Genomic DNA, 21,056 nt, shown 5'->3' with positions numbered 1-21,056 from the left:
AGGGCCCACGTGGGTAACTGGAGGGTCCTGCCTTGGATAGGTAACTGATTTATATAAAATATACACATTACCAGTCAACGTTTGGATACAGCTACTCATTCCAGGATTTTTCTTTATTTTTACGCTTTTCTACCTTATAGAAAAATAGTGAAGACATCAAAACTATGAAATAACACATATGGAATCATGTAGTAAACAAAAAAGTGTTAAACAAATCCACATTTAATTGTTTTAGATTCCTCAAAGTAGCCACCCTTTGTCTTGATGACAGCTTTGCACACTCTTGGCATTCCCTCAACCAGCTTCACCTAGAATGCTTTTCCAAAAGTCTTGAAAGAGTTCCGACATATGCTGAGCACTTGTTGGCTGCTTTCCTTCACTCTGCGGTCCAACTCCTCCCAAACATCTCAATTATGATGAGGTCAGTGATTGTGAAGGCCAGGTCATCTGATCCAGCACTCCATCACTCTACTTCTTGGTCAAATAGACCTTACACAGCCTGGAGGTGTGTTGGATCATTGTCCTATTGAAAAACAAATGCTCATCCCTGTAAGTACAAACCAGGTGTGATGGTGTATCACTGCAAAATGCTGTGGTAGTGATGCTAGTTAAGTGTGCCTTGTATTGTAAATAAATCACTGACAGTGTCACCAGCAAAGCACCCCTACACCATCACACCTCCTCCTCCATGCTTCACTGTGGGAACCACACATGTGGAGATCATCCGTTCACCTACTCTGCGTCTCACAAAGACACAGCGTTTGGAACCAAAAATCTCAAATTTGGATTCCTCAGACCAAAGGACAGATTTCCACTGGTCTAATGTCTATTGCTTGTGTTTCTTGGCCCAAGCAAGTCTCTTCTTATTATTGGTGTCATTCAGTAGTGGTTTGTTTGCAGCAATTCGACCATGAAGGCCTGATTCATGCAGTCTCCTCTGAACAGTTGATGTTGAGATGTGTCTGTTACTTGAACTCTGTGAAGCATTTATTTGGGCTGCAATTTTTGAGGCTGGTAACTCTAATGAACTTATCCTCTGCAGCAGAGGTAAATCTGGGTCTTCCTTTCCTGTGGTGGTCCCCATGAGAGCCAGTGTCATCATAGCACTTGATGGTTTTTGTGACTGCACTTGAAGAGACTTTCTAAGATCTTGAAATTTTCTGCATTGACTGACCTTCATGTCTTAAAGTAATGATGAACTAATAATTTCTCTTTGCTTATTTGAGCTGTTCTTGCCGTAATATGGACTTGGTCTTTTACCAAATAGGACTATATTACCCCTACCTCGGTCACAAACAAGTGATTGGCTCAAACGCATTAAGAAGGAAAGAAATTCCACATATTAACAAGACACACCTGTTAATTGAAATGCATTCCTGGTGACTACCTCATGAAGCTGGTTAAGAGAATGCCAATAGTGTATAAAGCTGTCAAGGCGAAGGTTGGCTACTTAGAAGTGTCTCAAATATAAAATATGTTTTGATTTGTTTTACTGTTACTGTAATTTAGTTATTCCAATATGTTTTCATTAATTGAATTCCCTTAATCTATTTTATGAGAATGTGTAAGATTCTTGTTTGCATAAAATAGACGGAGACCAGTTTTATCAATAATAGGTAACATAATTTATTCTCGGAGCACGATGCCACGTTACCACGAGCAACAGTTTATATACAATACCATGACGTAATTTCATTGCTTCTAAGATTAATCCCCTCCTCTCTACCGAGACAAAGCAAACTTTAAAAGTTCATTCAAAGTTCATTCCAACTCACTAACACATACACAAGACACACAACACAACTGAATTAACTTTTGACTCCTCACCATTATCGATCACCACTTAGCTGACAGTTTTAATTAACAGAAAACCTAGGAATGCACTCACTGCCTTATCTAAAACACCCCAGAGCTCAGTTTCGTCGGTTCAACCATAGGTGTTATGAACTTGAGTGAAGACCCAAAAGCGGTTTTAACAGAAAACAGAGTTCTTTAATGAAAAAACAGGAATGGCATAAATCCTCTTCCAACGTTGTCAGCGGAACAAAAAGAACGTTAGTATAGTGCAGGAAGCTCCTGCCAGGCAGACTCCGACAGGACAGGACAGGGTGGAAGCAAACGAGACGACAGCTTGCTTCTGGCATCAAAAAACACAAACAAGAATCAGACACTGAAAGTAGCAGGAACAGAGAAAGAAATAGAGACCTAATCAGAGGGGAAGAGAGAACAGGTGTGAAAGAGTGAATGAGCTAGTTAGAGGAGATGTAGAACAGCTGAAGAATGAGAGACAGAGAAGGTAACCTAAAAAGACCAGCAGAGAGAGAGAGTGAAGAGAAAGGACAGGAACAGACATAACAAGACATGACAGTACCCCCACTCACCGAGCGCCTCCTGGCGCACTCGAGGAGGAAACCTGGCGGCAACGGAGGAAATCATCGATCAGCGAACGGTCCAGCACGTCCCGAGAGGGAACCCAACTCCTCTCCTCAGGACCGTACCCCTCCCAATCCACTAGGTACTGATGACCACGGCCCCGAGGGCGCATGTCCAAAATCTTACGAACCCTGTAGATGGGTGCGCCCTCGACAAGGATGGGGGGGGAGGGACGAGCGGGGGCGCGAAGAACGGGCTTAACACAGGAGACATGGAAGACCGGGTGAACGCGACGAAGATAGCGGGAGAAGAAGTCGCACTGCGACAGGATTAATGACCTGGGAAATACGGAACGGCCCAATGAACCGCGGGGCCAACTTGCGAGAAGCTGTCTTAAGGGGAAGGTTCTGAGTGGAGAGCCATACTCTCTGACCGCAACAATATCTAGGACTCTTGGTCCTACGCTTATTAGCGGCCCTCACAGTCTGCGCCCTATTACGGCAAAGTGCCGACCTGACCCCCTTCCAGGTGCGCTCGCAACGCTGGACAAAAGCCTGAGCGGAGGGGACGCAGGACTCGGCGAGCTGAGATGAGAACAGCGGAGGCTGGTACCCGAGGCTACACTGAAAAGGGGATAGACCGGTAGCAGACGAGGGAAGCGAGTTGTGGGCGTACTCTGCCCAGGGGAGCTGTTCTGACCAAGACGCAGGGTTACGAAAAGAAAGACTGCGTAAAATGTGACCAACAGTCTGATTGGCCCGTTCGGCTTGACCGTTAGACTGGGGATGAAAGCCGGACGAGAGACTGACGGAAGCCCCAATCAAACGGCAAAACTCCCTCCAAAATTGAGACGTGAACTGCGGGCCTCTGTCGGAAACGACGTCAGACGGAAGGCCATGAATTCGGAAAACATTCTCGATAATGATCTGAGCCGTCTCCTTAGCAGAAGGGAGCTTATCGAGAGGAATGAAATGAGCCGCCTTAGAGAATCTATCGACAACCGTAAGAATAACTGTCTTCCCCGCTGATGAAGGCAGTCCGGTGATAAAATCTAAAGCGATGTGAGACCACGGTCGAGAGGGAATGGGAAGCGGTCTGAGACGGCCGGCAGGAGGAGAGTTCCCAGATTTAGTCTGCGCGCAGACCGAACAAGCGGCGACAAATCGACGCGCGTCACGTTCCCGAGTGGGCCACCAGAAACGCTGGCGAATGGAAGCGAGCGTACCCCGAACGCCGGGGTGGCCGGCTAACTTGGCAGAGTGGGCCCACTGAAGAACGGCCGGACGAGTAGGAACGGGAACGAACAGAAGGTTCCTAGGACAAGCTCGCGGCGACGGAGTGTGAGCGAGTGCTTGCTTTACCTGCCTCTCAATTCCCCAGACAGTCAACCCGACAACACGCCCGTCAGGGAGAATCCCCTCGGGGTCGGTGGAGACCTCAGAAGAACTGAAGAGACGAGATAAAGCATCAGGCTTGGTGTTTTTTGAGCCCGGACGATAAGAAATAACAAACTCGAAACGAGCGAAAAACAGAGCCCAACGAGCCTGACGCGCATTAAGTCGTTTGGCTGAACGGATGTACTCAAGGTTCCTATGGTCAGTCCAAACGACAAAAGGAACGGTCGCCCCCTCCAACCACTGTCGCCATTCGCCTAGGGCTAAGCGGATGGCGAGCAGTTCGCGATTACCAACATCATAGTTACGTTCTGACGGCGATAAGCGATGAGAGAAAAACGCGCAAGGATGGACCTTGCCGTCAGAGAGAGAGCGCTGAGAAAGAATGGCTCCCACGCCCACCTCTGACGCGTCAACCTCAACAACAAACTGGCTAGAGATGTCAGGTGTAACCAGAATAGGAGCGGATGTAAAACGATTCTTAAGAAGATCAAAAGCTCCCTGGGCGGAAACGGACCACTTAAAGCACGTCTTAACAGAAGTAAGGGCTGTGAGGGGAGCTGCCACCTGACCGAAATTACGGATGAAACGACGATAGAAATTAGCGAAGCCCAGAAAGCGCTGCAGCTCGACGCGTGACTTAGGAACGGGCCAATCAATGACAGCCTGGACCTTAGCGGGATCCATCTTAATGCCCTCAGCGGAAATAACGGAACCGAGAAAAGGGACAGAGGCGGCATGAAAAATGCACTTCTCAGCCTTCACATAAAGACAGTTCTCCAAAAGGCGCTGGAGGACGCGTCGCACGTGCTGAACATGAATCGAGAGAGACGGAGAAAAATCAGGATATCATCCATGTAAACGAAAACAAAAATGTTCAGCATGTCTCTCAGGACGTCGTTAACTAGTGCCTGAAAGACAGCTGGAGCGTTAACGAGGCCGAAAGGAAGAACCCGGTATTCAAAGTGCCCTAACGGAGTGTTAAACGCCGTCTTCCACTCGTCCCCCTCCCTGATGCGCACGAGATGGTAGGCGTTACGAAGGTCCAATTTGGTGAAAAACCTGGCTCCCTGCAGGATCTCGAAGGCTGAAGACATAAGAGGAAGCGGATAACGATTCTTAACTGTTATGTCATTCAGCCCTCGATAATCCACGCATGGGCGCAGGGACCCGTCCTTCTTCTGAACAAAAAAACCCCGCTCCGGCGGGAGAGGAGGAGGAGACAATGGTACCGGCGTCGAGCGAAACCGACAAATAATCCTCGAGAGCCTTACGTTCGGGAGCCGACAGAGAGTATAATCTACCCCGGGGGGGAGTAGTTCCCGGAAGGAGATCAATACTACAGTCATACGACCGGTGTGGAGGGAGAGAAGTGGCCTTGGAACGACTGAACACCGTGCGCAGATCGTGATACTCCTCCGGCACCCCTGTCAAATCGCCAGGCTCCTCCTGTGAAGTAGAGACAGAGGAAACAGGAGGGATAGCAGACATTAAACAGGTTACATGACAAGAAACATTCCAGGATAGGATAGTATTACTAGACCAATTAATAGAAGGGTTATGGCGCACTAGCCAGGGATGACCCAAAACAACAGGTGTAAAAGGTGAACGAAAAATTAAAAAAGAAATGGTTTCGCTATGATTACCAGAGACAGTGAGGGTTAAAGGCAGCGTCTCACGCTGAATCTTGGGGAGAGAACTACCATCTAAAGCGAACAAGGCCGTGGGCTCCCTAACTGTCTGAGAGGAATGTCATGTTCCCGAGCCCAGGTCTCGTCCATAAAACAGCCCTCCGCCCCAGAGTCTATCAAGGCACTGCAGGAAGCAGATGAACCGGGCCAGCGGAGATGGACCGGAAAAGTAGTGCGTGATCCAGAAGGAGAGGCCTGAGTAGTTGCGCTCACCAGTAGCCCTCCTCTTACTGATGAGCTCTGGCTTTTACTGGACATGAGGTGACAAAATGACCAGCGGAGCCGCAGTAGAGGCAGAGGCGATTGGTGATTCTCCGTTCCTTCTCCTTGGCCGAGATGCGGATACCCCCCAGCTGCATAGGCTCAGCATCCGAGCCGGCGGAGGAGGGTGGCAGTGATGCGGCAGGTGGCAGTGATGTGGAGAGGGGAGCAGCGGAGAACGCGAGCTCCTTTCCTCGAGCTCGGCGACGAAGATCAAACCGTCGCTCTATGCGAATAGCGAGAGCTATTAAGGAGTCCAGACTGGAAGGAACCTCCCGGGAGAGGATCTCGTCCTTAACCTCGACGAGGAGACCCTCCAGAAAACGAGCGAGCAAAGCCGGCTCGTTCCAGTCACTTGAGGCAGCGAGAGTGCGAAACTCAATAGAATAATCCGTTATGGATCGATTCCCCTGACATAGGGAAGACAGGGCCCTGGAAGCCTCCTCCCCAAAAACAGAACGGTCAAAAACCCGTATCATCTCCTCCTTAAAGTCTTGATACTGGTTAATACACTCAGCCCTCGCCTCCCAGACTGCCGTGCCCCACTCACGCGCCCGTCCGGTAAGGAGAGAAATGACGTAGGCGATGCGGGCTGCGCTCCTGGAGTAAGTGTTGGGCTGGAGAGAGAACACCACATCACACTGAGTGAGGAATGAGCGGCACTCAGTGGGCTCCCCAGAGTAACACGGCGGGTTGTTGATCCTGGGCTCCGGAGACTCGGAAACCCTGGAAGTGGGCGGTGGATCGAGGTGGAGTTGGTGAACCTGTCTTGTGAGGTCGGAGACTTGGACGGCCAGGGTCTCAACGGCATGTCGAGCAGCAGACAATTCCTCCTCGTGTCTGCCTAGCATCGCTCCCTGGATCTCGACGGCGGAGTGAAAAGGGTCCGGAGCCGCTGGGTCCATTCTTGGTCTGATTCTTCTGTTATGAACTTGAGTGAAGACCCAAAAGCGGTTTTAACAGAAAACAGAGTTCTTTAATGAAAAAACAGGAATGGCATAAATCCTCTTCCAACGTTGTCAGCGGAACAAAAAGAACGTTAGTATAGTGCAGGAAGCTCCTGCCAGGCAGACTCCGACAGGACAGGACAGGGTGGAAGCAAACGAGACGACAGCTTGCTTCTGGCATCAAAAAACACAAACAAGAATCAGACACTGAAAGTAGCAGGAACAGAGAAAGAAATAGAGACCTAATCAGAGGGGGAAGAGAGAACAGGTGTGAAAGAGTGAATGAGCTAGTTAGAGGAGATGTAGAACAGCTGAAGAATGAGAGACAGAGAAGGTAACCTAAAAAGACCAGCAGAGAGAGAGAGTGAAGAGAAAGGACAGGAACAGACATAACAAGACATGACAATAGGTTAACTACCTTATCTGTTTACTTAATCCACAACCCATTCCTTTCTTCCTAGTTGGAATGGTGTTCATTAACTTTAATTACTCCTTGTCCGTGTCACACAATCCCTTCTCATGAACTCATATTGTTAATCAGATATAATGAAACAGAGTATAAGTTTACTTAGTTACAGTTCTATTTAAAATGAGAATAATGTTCAGTCATTTAATCATAATTTTCCTAACAATTACACGTTTTTGGTTACTACATGATTCCATATGTGTTATTTTGTACTTGTGATGTCTTCACTATTACTCTACAAAGTAGAAATAGTAAAAAATAAAGAAAAACCCTTGAATGAGTAGGTGTGTTCCAACTTTTGACCGGTACTGTATATATACAAAAATGTGCATAATAAATAAATGTGACTGGTAAATTGTGAGGCCTGTTGATTCATAATCCAATAACAAAGCTGTTAATGAAAGCACATGTGTCGATGTTGGCTTACAGTGCCTTGCGAAAGTATTCGGCCCCCTTGAACTTTGAGACCTTTTTGCCACATTTCAGGCTTCAAACATAAAGATATAAAACTGTATTTTTTTTGTGAAGAATCAACAACAAGTGGGACACAATCATGAAGTGGAATGACATTTATTGGATATTTAAAACTTTTTTAACAAATCAAAAACTGCAAAATTGGGCGTGCAAAATTATTCAGCCCCCTTAAGTTAATACTTTGTAGCGCCACCTTTTGCTGCGATTGCAGCTGTAAGTCGCTTGGGGTATGTCTCTATCAGTTTTGCACATCGAGAGACTGAAATTTTTTCCCATTCCTCCTTGCAAAACAGCTCGAGCTCAGTGAGGTTGGATGGAGAGCATTTGTGAACAGCAGTTTTCAGTTCTTTCCACAGATTCTCGATTGGATTCAGGTCTGGACTTTGACTTGGCCATTCTAACACCTGGATATGTTTATTTTTGAACCATTCCATTGTAGATTTTGCTTTATGTTTTGGATCATTGTCTTGTTGGAAGACAAATCTCCGTCCCAGTCTCAGGTCTTTTGCAGACTCCATCAGGTTTTCTTTCAGAATGGTCCTGTATTTGGCTCCATCCATCTTCCCATCAATTTTAACCATCTTCCCTGTCCCTGCTGAATAAAAGCAGGCCAAAACCATGATGCTGCCACCACCATGTTTGACAGTGGGGATGGTGTGTTCAGGGTGATGAGCTGTGTTGCTTTTACGTCAAATATAACGTTTTGCATTTTTGCCAGAAAGTTCAATTTTGGTTTCATCTGACCAGAGCACCTTCTTCCACATGTTTGGTGTGTCTCCCAGGTGGCTTGTGGCAAACTTTAAACGACACTTTTTATGGATATCTTTAAGAAATGGCTTTCTTCTTGCCACTCTTCCATAAAGGCCAGATTTGTGCAATATACGACTGATTGTTGTCCTATGGACAGAGTATCCCACCTCAGCTGTAGATCTCTGCAGTTCATCCAGAGTGATCATGGGCCTCTTGGCTGCATCTCTGATCAGTCTTCTCTTTGTATGAGCTGAAAGTTTAGAGGGACGGTCAGGTCTTGGTAGATTTGCAGTGGTCTGATACTCCTTCCATTTCAATATTATCGCTTGCACAGTGCTCCTTGGGATGTTTAAAGCTTGGGAAATCTTTTTGTATCCAAATTCGGCTTTAAACTTCTTCACAACAGTATCTCAAACCTGCCTGGTGTGTTCCTTGTTCTTCATGATGCTCTCTGCGCTTTTAACGGACCTCTGAGACTATAACAGTGCAGGTGCATTTATACAGAGACTTGATTACACACAGGTGGATTGTATTTATCATCATTAGTCATTTAGGTCAACATTGGATCATTCAGAGATCCTCACTGAACTTCTGGAGAGAGTTTGCTGCACTGAAAGTAAAGGGGCTGAATAATTTTGCACGCCCAATTTTTCAGTTTTTGATTTGTTAAAAAAGTTTGAAATATTCAATAAATGTCGTTCCACTTCATGATTGTGTCCCACTTGTTGTTGATTGTTCACAAAAAATACAGTTTTATATCTTTATGTTTGAAGCCTGAAATGTGGCAAAATGTTGCAAAGTTCAAGTTGGCCGAATACTTTCGCAAGGCACTGTATGTCATTTTTGATGTTTGCCCTGACTGTGAGGAAAAATATTGCTAACTTGCTAGCTAGTGAAAATGGTCAGAAAAAGTGAGAGTGGACTGAATGGGGCCCACAAAATTTAAATACAGAAAATAAAATTGCAGGAGCGAGAAATTATATGAAAAGTATCTAAACTTTCTGGTTATTTTTCTGTGGATCACAAAGACACAAAGGACAACGACAACCAAGTAGGGGCCAACTGTTCGAAATGTTCTTGGACATGATTTTTCGGCATTATATGTCATTGAGGCGTAGCCTATGATGGTATTTCTAACGGGTTATACAGCAGAATTAGTTGTTCATCCACGTTTCTCAAATGTCTAATTTTGAACTTCTTCCAAACATCACAAGTTTTTAAGGTTAAGTTTAGGAATTAACTCAACATTTGTAAGGTCATGGTTAAATTCAAGCATTAACTCCAAATTGTCACACCCTGACCTGAGTATTCTTTGTTTTCTTTATATATTTTGGTTAGGTCAGGTGTGACATTGTTGATGTATGTGTTTTTGTACTCTCTAGGGGTTTTGTAGGTTTATGGGGTTGTTTACCATCTAGGTGTTTATGTATGTCTATGGTTGCCTAGATTGGTTCCCAATTAGAGGCAGCTGTTTATCATTGTCTCTGATTGGGAACCATATTTAGGCAGCCATCTTCTTTGGGTATTTTGTGGGTTATTGTCTATGTGATGGTGCATGTTAGCACTCAGTTTTGATAGCGGTCACGGGCGTCTTGTTATTTTGTTTGTTTGGTTAGTGTACTTTGTTTTTTTTGTCTTTCATTAAAAATATGTATTCACGCTGCGCTTTGGTCTCCTCACTACGACGATCGTGACACATTCTTAAGGTTAGGCATTAACTTGAAATGGTTAAGATAAGGGTTAATGTTTGGGATAGGCTTAACTAAAATACATGTAAAAAAAGCGTTCTATTGCTAGATTCTAACTTGCAACCTATGGAATCAGAGGAAGAAAAATAACCAGCAAGGTTGGATACTTTTCATATAATTTCTCACTCTTGCTGTTTTTTTTAAATTGTGTAATTTTATTTTCTGGGCCCCACTCAGTCATTAACTCCAAATTCTTAAGGTTACTCATTAACTCTGAATGATTAAGGCGAGGGTTAACGTTTGGGATAGGCTTAAAACAAAATATCAATAACATCCTATCACTGGATTCGAACTTGCAACCTATGGAATCAGAGACAGATGCTTAGACACACTACCAAAACCGAAATGTACTTGAGGGTAACAGTGCTCACTCTTGCCCCTAATGGCAGTTTTCCACATCTCCTGACGTCCTCAGACATGGATGGACGTCTGACTTGAAACTCACCTTTTTGACAACATACGAGACCATTCAGACGCATAAATACTTGGTAGAACTACACAGGGTGCTGTATGTTTTTCTTTGAAAAATAGTTGTCAACGGAATGTGGTATATACAAGAATACCTACAATACCCTCCAATATTACATACTATACACTGAGTGTACAAAACATTAGGAACACCTTCCTAATATTGTGTTGCACCCCCCCTTTGCCCTCAGAACAGCCTCAATTCGCTGGGGGAATGGACTACAAGATGTTGAAAGCGTCCCACAAGGATGCTGGCCCTTGTTGACGCCAATGCTTCTCATATTTGTGTCAAGTTGGCTGGATGTCCTTTGAGTGGGGGACCATTCTTGATACACACGGGAAACTGTTGAGCGTGTGTGTGTGTGAAAAACATGACTCACCCTACTCATCCTCCTCTTTCATGTTGATGAAATGGTCTATGACGCTGTCATACAGTACACACTTACATTTTTGTTGTTGTCCTAGCTACCTGGCTACCTGGCTAAAATGCTTGTTTGCTAGCCTAATTTCCTTTCATGGGCAACGTTAGTTAACATTAGCCTTCTACTACATCTAGCTACATATAGAACTTCCATCCTCTCACCCAGAGGCACAATGTGTACATTTATGGTTGTATCAGAATTATCGTTATAATCATTGGCCAGTACAGAGAATTAAAGGCTCCCGAGTGGCGCAGCAGTCTAAGGCACTGTATAGAGGCGTCACTACAGACACCCTGGTTTGAATCCAGGCTGTATCACAACTGGCTGTGATTGCGAGTCCCATAGGGTGATGCACAATTGGCCCAGTGTTGTCTGGGTTTGGCCGGTGTAGACCGTCATTGTAAATAAGAATTTGTTCTTAACTGACTTGCCTAGTTAAAAATTTTAAAAACACAAGTCAACAATTCAAGTTGTTTCTGTCAATGACGTATTGCTCTCGATGTGATTGGAGGGAAGCCAAATCCAATCTGGCTTCCCTTAAAACTTTTTGGGGGTGTGCCAACAGTCGAGCTTACTCCGTATAGGTCAATGCTGATTGACTATTATTCTATTCAATGCCATGGGCAGCAACAATGTCATACTCTTTTCGGCCAGACAGTATCCGATACATGGCCTACACATACAGACAGAGGGATGCTGTTTCGCTCCCTTGGATGCTTTCTCCAGAGAGATACATTCAGTCTCTTGTGAAGTGAAGGAACATTTTGAAACACAGAGACAAAAGATAAATTATTCTATTTATTTTGTTCTTTTTTTATTGGCACATTTTTTGGGGAAGCCTGGGTTCCCTTGGCATCCATGAATACATGCCACTGACTACCATACCCCGTTCAAAGGCACTTAAATATTTTGTCTTGCCCATTCACCCTCTGAATGGACACATATACAATCCATGTCTTAATTATCTCAAGGCTTGAAAATCCTTCTTTAACCTGTCTCCTCCCCTTCATAAACACTGATTGAAGGGGGTTTAACAGCTGACATCAATAAGGGTTCGTAGCTTTCACCTGGACTCACCTGGTTAGTCTATGTCATGGAAAGAGCAAGTGTTCCTAATGTTTTGTACACTCGGTGTATGTGCGACTTGTTATGGTGTTTTGGTGCTATAAGACTTTGTTTAAAGTGACTGAGGATTTGGTTATGCTTTCTGAAGCATCCTGTCATAGGCCCTATCACTCCTATTGTTTCACTAGCAGCGATGCTATTGCTGGCTGTGGGGTAGGTAAATAAAGAAAACTAAGCCATCTTGTCTTTCAGGATCAATAAATGAATAACATTTTGTCAATAAAATTTGTTGGTGTACTGCCACTTTAAATGAAAGTCATGTTTACCACATAAATATGAAATAAAAATCATATTTATAACACAATTCTCAGAACTAAATGATACTACTAAATCTGCATGTTATTACTAATGTGGATTGTACTTTGGAGAAAATATGTTTTTATAAAAGGGAAACAAGTGTATTTTTGTTTCTACAGAATATGAAAATTAACTGAACTGAAACTTTCCTAAAATTGCAGTCTGTTTTGGTAAATGTTTATTTCAGATAACATTGATTACATGTCTAATGACAAGAATTAAGTTGATATTTTGCTTGATTGTTGCTTTTTCCAATCGTTTCTTTTTGGTGTAAAAAAAACATGTTGGTAGTTTGAGGCTTAATGTGATTTGGTGACAACGGGAAAGGTTTGTTTGATTACATTGTCAAATCTTCAATTATTCAAACTCCAGAGTCAAGTCTTGGTAGTCCTTGGAAATACAGAAAAAGGTACTGTCTTTCAGGGACTATTTGACTGTTTAGCGGACTTTCAAGGCTGACTAAACAGCGTGCTGCATGTCACTGGGTACAGCAGGGTAACCTTAGAACCACAGAGATAGGCTGGCCTGGGCGGGATGTACCTGGCAGCTGTAGTGTTATTGGAGAGCCTCTGCCCCCTACCCACACTCCTTTCCTCCTCTTTGTTCATCAGTGAATGTCCGGTCTGTCTCTGGTCCAGCCGATGCCTTCACAGTAGTGATACGGCCCAGCGTATGACCTCAGGAGCTCCTTGGTGTCTTCGGGGGGGTAGAATGAGTCTATTGTGTCTGATGAGTGTCTCTGAGGCTGTGTGCGTTTGTTTTCTATTTGCGCCACATGGTTGTCTGCATACCTACCGCACTGCCTATGTCCCCTGTCTAGTGGTCTATCTTATTTGACCATCCGCCACTGCCTCCTGACTTCCCCTCTCTGTGTGATGACTCAACCTTTCTTTTCACTGCTCCTTTTTTAGCCACATGAACTACTGAATATCTGTCGGTTCATTCTTGTCTCCTCCAGCGTGTTCTTTTACCCCAGCCCATGTCTCTTTCACTCAGCCATCAGCTAATCCTCTACGCAGCCTAATTACTGTGTATCTGCTCAATGGGACAGGCACTGATGGTATGTGTTCTTTAAACCTGAGGAGCATGTTAGACTCCCTACACCACCCTTTCTCTCTCTATGATTTACAGGATTGCATGGAGGGAAACATTCGTTGCTCACAGAAAAACAGCAATAGTCCTCTCACCCTGAAGATGAAATCCTGTTCCTTGTCTACCAGCATTCTAGTATATGACTTGGATGTGGGTTATGTGTTGACACTGTTGTCACAATTGTCTCTGGTGCACCTGATTAGTATAGCCTGTCAGTCAGAGAGACAGCATGTACAATGTTTATTCTGTGTGTGTGTGTGTGTGTGTGTGTGTGTGTGTGTGTGTGTGTGTGTGTGTGTGTGTGTGTGTGTGTGTGTGTGTGTGTGTGTGTGTGTGTGTGTGTGTGTGTGTGTGTGTGTGTGTGTGTGTGTGTGTGTAAGGATATGTGTGTGCATTGTGTCTGGTGTCTGTATATATTTATGCACACACATTGTTTTTGCATGCTCGTGAGTGTTTGTGTGTTTGCATGTGTCCGTATGGAGGCTGAGGGTTCTTGGTTTGGAGCATCTACTCTTGGCACCCCTAGGTCTGTGGAGACCTGCCGCTGTGCAGGATCAAGGGGTGCAGGGCTGCTAGTACGGCGAGCCAGCCTGATCGCATGCCAGCTGCAGTCCCTAATGCCTCTGCCACATCCTTGGCAGCCTGGGCCTCTGCCCTTCTCTCTCTGCTCCTCTCCTTGGCACAATAAGGAGGTTTTTCTCATGCATTTATTCCTCTTTTCTTCTCCTCAGGCCTCAGGTTATATCAGTGTTGTTTGACTGATGGGCACATGATTAGGTTGGTCTATATTAAGTACAATAAGCCATGTAGTTACATGGTTATTATATATAATGTAACAGTGTGACTCGCTTGCACGTTAAAACCTCTTAAGGATCCGCCTAAAATGACATACCCAAATCTAACTGCCTGTAGCTCAGGACCTGAAGCAAGGATGTGCACGTTCTTGATACCCTTTGAAAGGAAAAACTTTGTAGTTTGTGGAAAATGTCCAATAAATGTAGGAGAATATAACACATTAGATCTGGTAAAAGATAATATATAGATAATATATATTTTCTTTGTACTCTCATGTTTGAAATGCATGAGAAAGTCCATCATATATTATTCCAGCCCAGGCTCAACTTACATTTTGGTAACTAGATGACAGCAGTGTATGTTAAAAGTTTTAAACTGATCCAATGAACCATTATATTTCTGTTCAAAATGTTGTATCAAGACTGCCCAAATGTACCTAATTAGTTTATTAACAACTTTTAAAGTTCATAATTGTGCACTCTCCTCAAACAATAGCATGGTATTCTTTCAATATAATAGCGACTGTAAATTGGACAGTGCAGTTAGATTAACAAGAATTTAAGCTTTCTGCCAATATCAGATATGTATATGTCCTGGGATATGTTCTTGTTACTTACAACCTCATGCTAATCACATTAGCCTACGTAAGCTCAACCGTCCCGTGGAGGACCCACTGATCCTGTAGATGTTTTAAAACGTACTCATTACAAAGTGTTATGCGAGAAGTCAGGGAAAGTGTATTCCCAAGAAAATGGCTGCCTTAAATACAGCGGCGGCCCACCCATTGGGGCGTTAGAGGTGACGCCTCACTTATAACATATAATTAATGGACTTTGTTTTAAATGCTTATAAAATTGTTGTTTCAAAAATATTTTATTCAAAATAATATTATTTGACGGCCAGCAGTAGCAGCAGCTCCGCCTTAAACCCTCCGCTGTGCGAACATTGCTTGGATTATTTAGCCAGCCATTTGCTATGAGGGGGAACTCCCCCAATGAAATCACAGGGTATTCTGCCATCAGTGGCCGCCAAAAATATATTCTGGTTTCGCTAAATTTCAGGAGTACCATCTTTTATTCACCTTTTTTGTTCACACACAGTGCATTCGGAAAGTATTCAGACCCCTTGACTTTTTCAACCCAAAAAATTACGTTACAGCTTTATTCTAAAATTGACTCAATTGTTTTTTCCCCCTCAACAATCTACACACAATACCCCATAATAGCAATGCAAAAACAATTTTTTTGTTTTTACATTTTAGCAAATTTCTTTTAACAAATGTATTGAAATATTACATTTACATAAGTATTCAGACCCTGTACTCAGTACTTTGTTGAAGCACCTTTGGCAGTGATTACAGCCTTGGATCTTCTTAGGTATGACGCTACAAGCTTGGCACACCTGTATTTGGGGAGTTTCTCCCATTCTTCTCTACAGATCCTCTCAAGCTATGTCAGGTTGGATGGGGAGTGTCACTGCACAGCTATTTTCAGGTCCAGAGTTGTTCGATCGGGTTCAAGTCCAGTCTCTGGCTGGGCCACTCAAGGACATTCAGAAACGTGTCCCAAAGCAACTCCTGTATTGTCTTTGCTGTGTGCTTAGGGTCATTGTCCTATTGGAAGGTCATGGAGGCCACTGTGTTCTTGGGGACCTTCAATGCTGCAGACATTTTTTGGTGCCCTTCCCCAGATCTGTGCCTCGACACAATCCTGTCTTGGAGCTCTACGAACAATTATTTCAATCTTATGGCTTGGTTTTTGCTCTGACATGCGCTATCAACTAATGGACCTTATATAGACTGGTGTGTGCCTTTCCAAATCATGCCCAGTCAATTGAATTTACCACAGGTGAACTCCAATTAAGTTGTAGAAACATCTCAAAGATGATCAACGGAAACAAAATGCACCTGAGTTCAATTTCGAGTCTCATAGCAAAGGTTCTGAATACGTATGTAAATAAGGTATTTCTGTTTTTTATTTATAATACATTTGCGAAAAATTCTCAAATTTCTCAAAACCTGTTTTCGCTTTGTCATTATGGGGTATTGGATCAAATATTTGATCCAATTAGACTAAGGCTGTAATGAAAAAGGTGAAGGGGGTCTGAATACTTTCCCGAATTCACGGTATTTTGTGGTTTTCACTGTGACACTGTAGCGGTTCAGTTTTGAGACTGTCAAAAGGATCATACAGAATTAAACTGGGACTCTCAGTATCCATCATCCTCCAGTGTTGTGAGGCTCTGTGAAGGAGTCACTTCCAGTTAGCAGACGTGCAACACGCTAAAGAGGTTCAACTGCAACGCCAGGCATAGCCAATTGTATTGATATGTTTTTGAAGATGCTTCTCTCCTCTACCTTGTATCACACTCCTCAGACTTGATCCGTCATGCCACTCCAGACTTACTTCAAACCCCCAGAGAGGAGTGTGAAGTGTGTTTCCTTCTGTTCAGTTGTGTGGAGCAGGGTGAGGAAGCCCAGTGCTGCTGTTTGCTGGTTTTGCTAGCTGCCTCCATTATTGAAATCAGCCCTCTGATCTCCACGACAACATGCCTCCAAATTCCTCTGCCTCTCTCTGACTTTATGTAAATATCCCTGTGTCAGTTTCTCTGTTCATTAAATGAATATTAGAGTTAGGAGCAAGGCAGGAGACTGTGCTATTTACTCTCTATCAGGATGTGAAATTCACCACCTCTACAAACTTTTATTAAGTACAAATGTCATAGCTTATCTTTGTGCCTATTTGGACTTCTTGGTTTCGTTCCGGTTTTGTTTTATGCCTCTCTCTGCTGTCTTGTCTCCTCACTTCTACCTTCCTGTCAACGGTGGGTGTAGCTGGTGCATGGAAGTCAGGCGCAAGAGAGCAGAGATGAGTGAACACGAAGCACTTTACTGAGGCAAATAGTAAGACCAGAACGCAAAGTACCACAAGCAAAGTACAAAGTACAGGCTGCCACAAAACACAGGTAATACATAATACCTGGTGCTAAACAGCTGGAAGCGAGCCAACCTCGACAAATACACAATACCCCACACAGACATGGAGGGAACAGAGGGCTAAATACACATAGTAATTATGAGGAGACGTAAACCAGGTGTGCAGGAAAACAAGACAAATCAAATGGAAAATTAAAGGTGGAGCGGTGATGGCTAGAAGAACGGTGACTTCGACCACCGAACGCCGAACGCTGCCTGAACAAGGAGAGGGGCCGACTTCGGCGGAAGTCGTGACACTTCCTCCTCTCCTCCCAGCTCTCTATCTTTGGCTTGTTAGCCTTGGGTCCTTGCCTTGGCATGGAGTTATAGCTCAGCCAGGCAGCTGCTTGGTCAGCCCTAGGGGTCCACAGATGCGAATGGGAAGTCAAGGACTGATCATTGGAGGTAGAATGTCTCTCCCAGCAGTCAGCCTCACTGCTGCTACTGGCCTCACATGTCCAATTATGGGGTGTTGGACCAGCCTATACCCAACACACACACACACACATGCACACGCACACACACACACACACGCACACACACACACACACACACTCTCACTGAGACCTTGTTACCCACTATCCACACTGCGCTCACTATAGTTATAGTTAACCTGGTGGCATTTGCCACCGTGACCCAGTCAGAGGTATAGGGGAATCCTGTGGTTTAAGAGAATAGCCCTCTAGACCCCCTTTGGGTCTGTTTTCCTGTTGATGGCCCAATGGGGCCCCTGAGACAAAGATGTCTTCATCATGTTCTCCCCATCATGGCTCAAGGTCTGCACCTCATACCGCTGTCTAAAGCAAAAGAGCACTTGGCCAAACTGTATACTTAGCTTGGTAGTTCCCTGTACTGGAATATTTGCATGTTTGTCTTCTATTGAACTTCTGTTCTTAGCCCCGATATCCTCACTTCCCTTGGTTTTTTCTCATTTCCACACATGTACGCATACACGCCCCCCCCCTCCCCCGACCCCCACTCACACACATACATTGAACAGCCAGAGAACAGTAAGACGAAAGCACACATGGTCCTCTGCTGGTCTCTGCTCTGTACCAGCAGACAGTGTATGAGCGGCTGCCAGACTTCACACAGAAGGGTGTTAAAAATACATGCATACCACACTGCATGACTTATTGATGCTTCTCTCCTCCCTGTATGTTTATGAGGTGAGAGGCCTCCCCGTTGTCCTGTACATTGACCCAGGGGTCCACCGGTGTGTCTGAGACACTGCCTATTCCTTATTTTTTGTTCACTTTAAATGAGACCATAACATGTGGACACCTCCATATATGCATGCTGACCACAGGGATCACATAAATAGTCATGCTACCTTGGAAGAGGAGCCCCTCCATTGTCTAGGAGCTGCATTTATCATCACTGGGAATCATATTTAAGTAGTCATGTTTGGGCAGAAACTGACATAATATGGTGCATCACTGTTACCACTCTTACTGTTGAAGACAAAGACAAAGATAGGAACACAAAGACACAGTTTCAGAAATGAGCAGATATTTAGGGAATTTCACCTTCATCCGGTTTAGGTATTCTTTGCTCAGGCCAGATGGTAACTATAGGTAGTTAGGTACTTAGCTTTGCTAATGGTACCAGGTCTGTAGTGCCAAAGTAAATTGGGAGGCAGCAGAATGCCCCCATCCAGCAGGAGGTGCTGTAGTGTGATGTGGAGACTGGAGGACACTGAGGGTATTTGAGGCTGCTGTCCCTCACTCTACTGCAGGCCTCTGTTGTGGTCATGGTCAGTCCTGTGTGAGATGTTGTTATTGCTCTGGGGTGTATTATCTCAGAGGCACTTCCCTGGTCAGGTAGAGGGGGGGGGGTCAGGTGAGGGGTGGACATTTACTTGAGAGGCTGCTTAGGGACTTCTGCAATAGACAGGCGCTCATGCCGGCCCTAACACCACAATTTATTGATTAGATCATCTCTGTGTCATCTGATGGTGGTGTGGCTTACACTGCCTCCCTGCTGGGGGTACATGGCAGTAATCACTGACTGGGGGTAGGGGTGGGGGACGGGGGATGGGGGGCTTTCCTTGAACATAAGGGACTACCTCTTCATGTTAGTCCTGCTTTGATTCCACTTTCCTTCTCTCTTATTTTCTATTCTCCTCCAGCCAGTGGTGGACTGGGACCAAAAATCAGCCCTGCATTTCTAATACATCGGCCCATTTCTTTCCTCAAGGCCCCCACACCAGCTAAATTATTTCCTCAAAGCCCACACGTGGGCCATTTCTTTCCTTGAGGTCCCTATTATTAGTCAGATATTGATCAGTTTGCGCAAAAAAAACAACAACATGTTAGACAGGCACACTTGGCTAAAAATGGGCCATTTTCCCGAAATGCCAGATGGCCAGTCCGCCCCTGACTCCAGATCTGAGAGGGAAGCAGAAAGCTCAAGCTTTCATTATTTGCTGAGATTGGGATGTCAATCCCTGCGCCCCTGACCCAAGTTTGTAGTTCTCCCCATTTTATTGGGGAAATGATTAGCGTGGTTATCTCCCCTCCACACTGTAAAGCTTTTCTTCCTCCTCTCTTCTCCCCACCTCATACCTTCAGGCTAGGAGAAGATTTGCTGTACAGGACATTGCCATGGGAAAGACTTGACTTAGTGATTTCCCCTTCCCTCCTTCCCTCTCTATAGTTTCTTCTGATATTTCAATCTTCTATCCTAAATGTTTCTGTAGCACTGTGTCAGAATCCATATTCACATTTTTTTCTTTCTTGTCCCCTTTCCCACCCTACTGAATGAGATGGTAGCGTAAAGTGTGGAGTTCTTGACTTTGTTTCTGTGTGACAGAATGGAGGGCATATGATTGGGTGAGAGAGCCAGGGTTAGGATCTGATTTTTCTTGGTTCACAGAGGTCATCCAACCACCCCCTTGGAGTGATAACCCAGCTGGATGCACCTATCCTAGTTTCCACCCCTAACCCGCCATATTGAATGGCTATATTCACCTTTACAATTCATTCACAGCTTAGTTGTAAATATTCAATAGTAGGCGATGCGATAGTATCATGCAATTTTACTGTTAGTCTGTTTTTTTAATCAACTATTAATGACAACTGCTGACTTACTTTCTTTATCTCAGTTATTATAGGTCTATGGGTATAGTGGGAATGTCTCATTCACAGCAACAGTAAAGCCATTCATGGCCTACATTTGAGCTGAATTTGGTCCAATCAATTTTGCATTTATTAATTCCGTTTTCCAACAAGTATGGGAAACGTCACTTGTTTTTCAAAGGGTTGTGGACATTGAGTTATAATAAGAAGATATAATGATTCACTTTTAAAGAAATACATCACAAAACAGTTATTCATTTGAAATTCAATTGGATATGTACTTGCTAAATGGAAGAAATAGCCTTTTATTAGAACTGTCCATAAGGAAAGCAAAATATGCAATTGTGTATCATTTTTGCATTTAGGTATTTTTCCATCCTCCAAGGCTTCCCTGGATTCAAAAACGGATGAAATAACGTTTCCTTAAATAACGTTGCGTTAATAACGCTGCCTTAATAGCGTTGCGTTAGAAGTATGTAGTAGCCCAATCTCGATCTATAATAAGGAATGAAAAGGCACTGATAAACAAATCTAGGAGAAATGACTATCGCCCACTCTACAACGCAAATTGCGCTTTGATTGAATCTTAATTTCATTTGAAGGTTGTTTTGTTTAGTTTTTATTCTGACTCAATGAGCTTAATCAGAGTCACTGATCATCTGGGTCTAAGCCTCCCCGTGTTGTGTTTTTGTTTGTCGG

This window comes from Oncorhynchus masou, chromosome 28 (assembly GCF_036934945.1).
Source record: "Oncorhynchus masou masou isolate Uvic2021 chromosome 28, UVic_Omas_1.1, whole genome shotgun sequence".
Classification (NCBI taxonomy): Eukaryota; Metazoa; Chordata; class Actinopteri; order Salmoniformes; family Salmonidae; genus Oncorhynchus; species Oncorhynchus masou.
The sequence above is the reverse complement of the archived record's forward strand: the minus strand, read 5'-3'. Positions refer to the sequence as shown.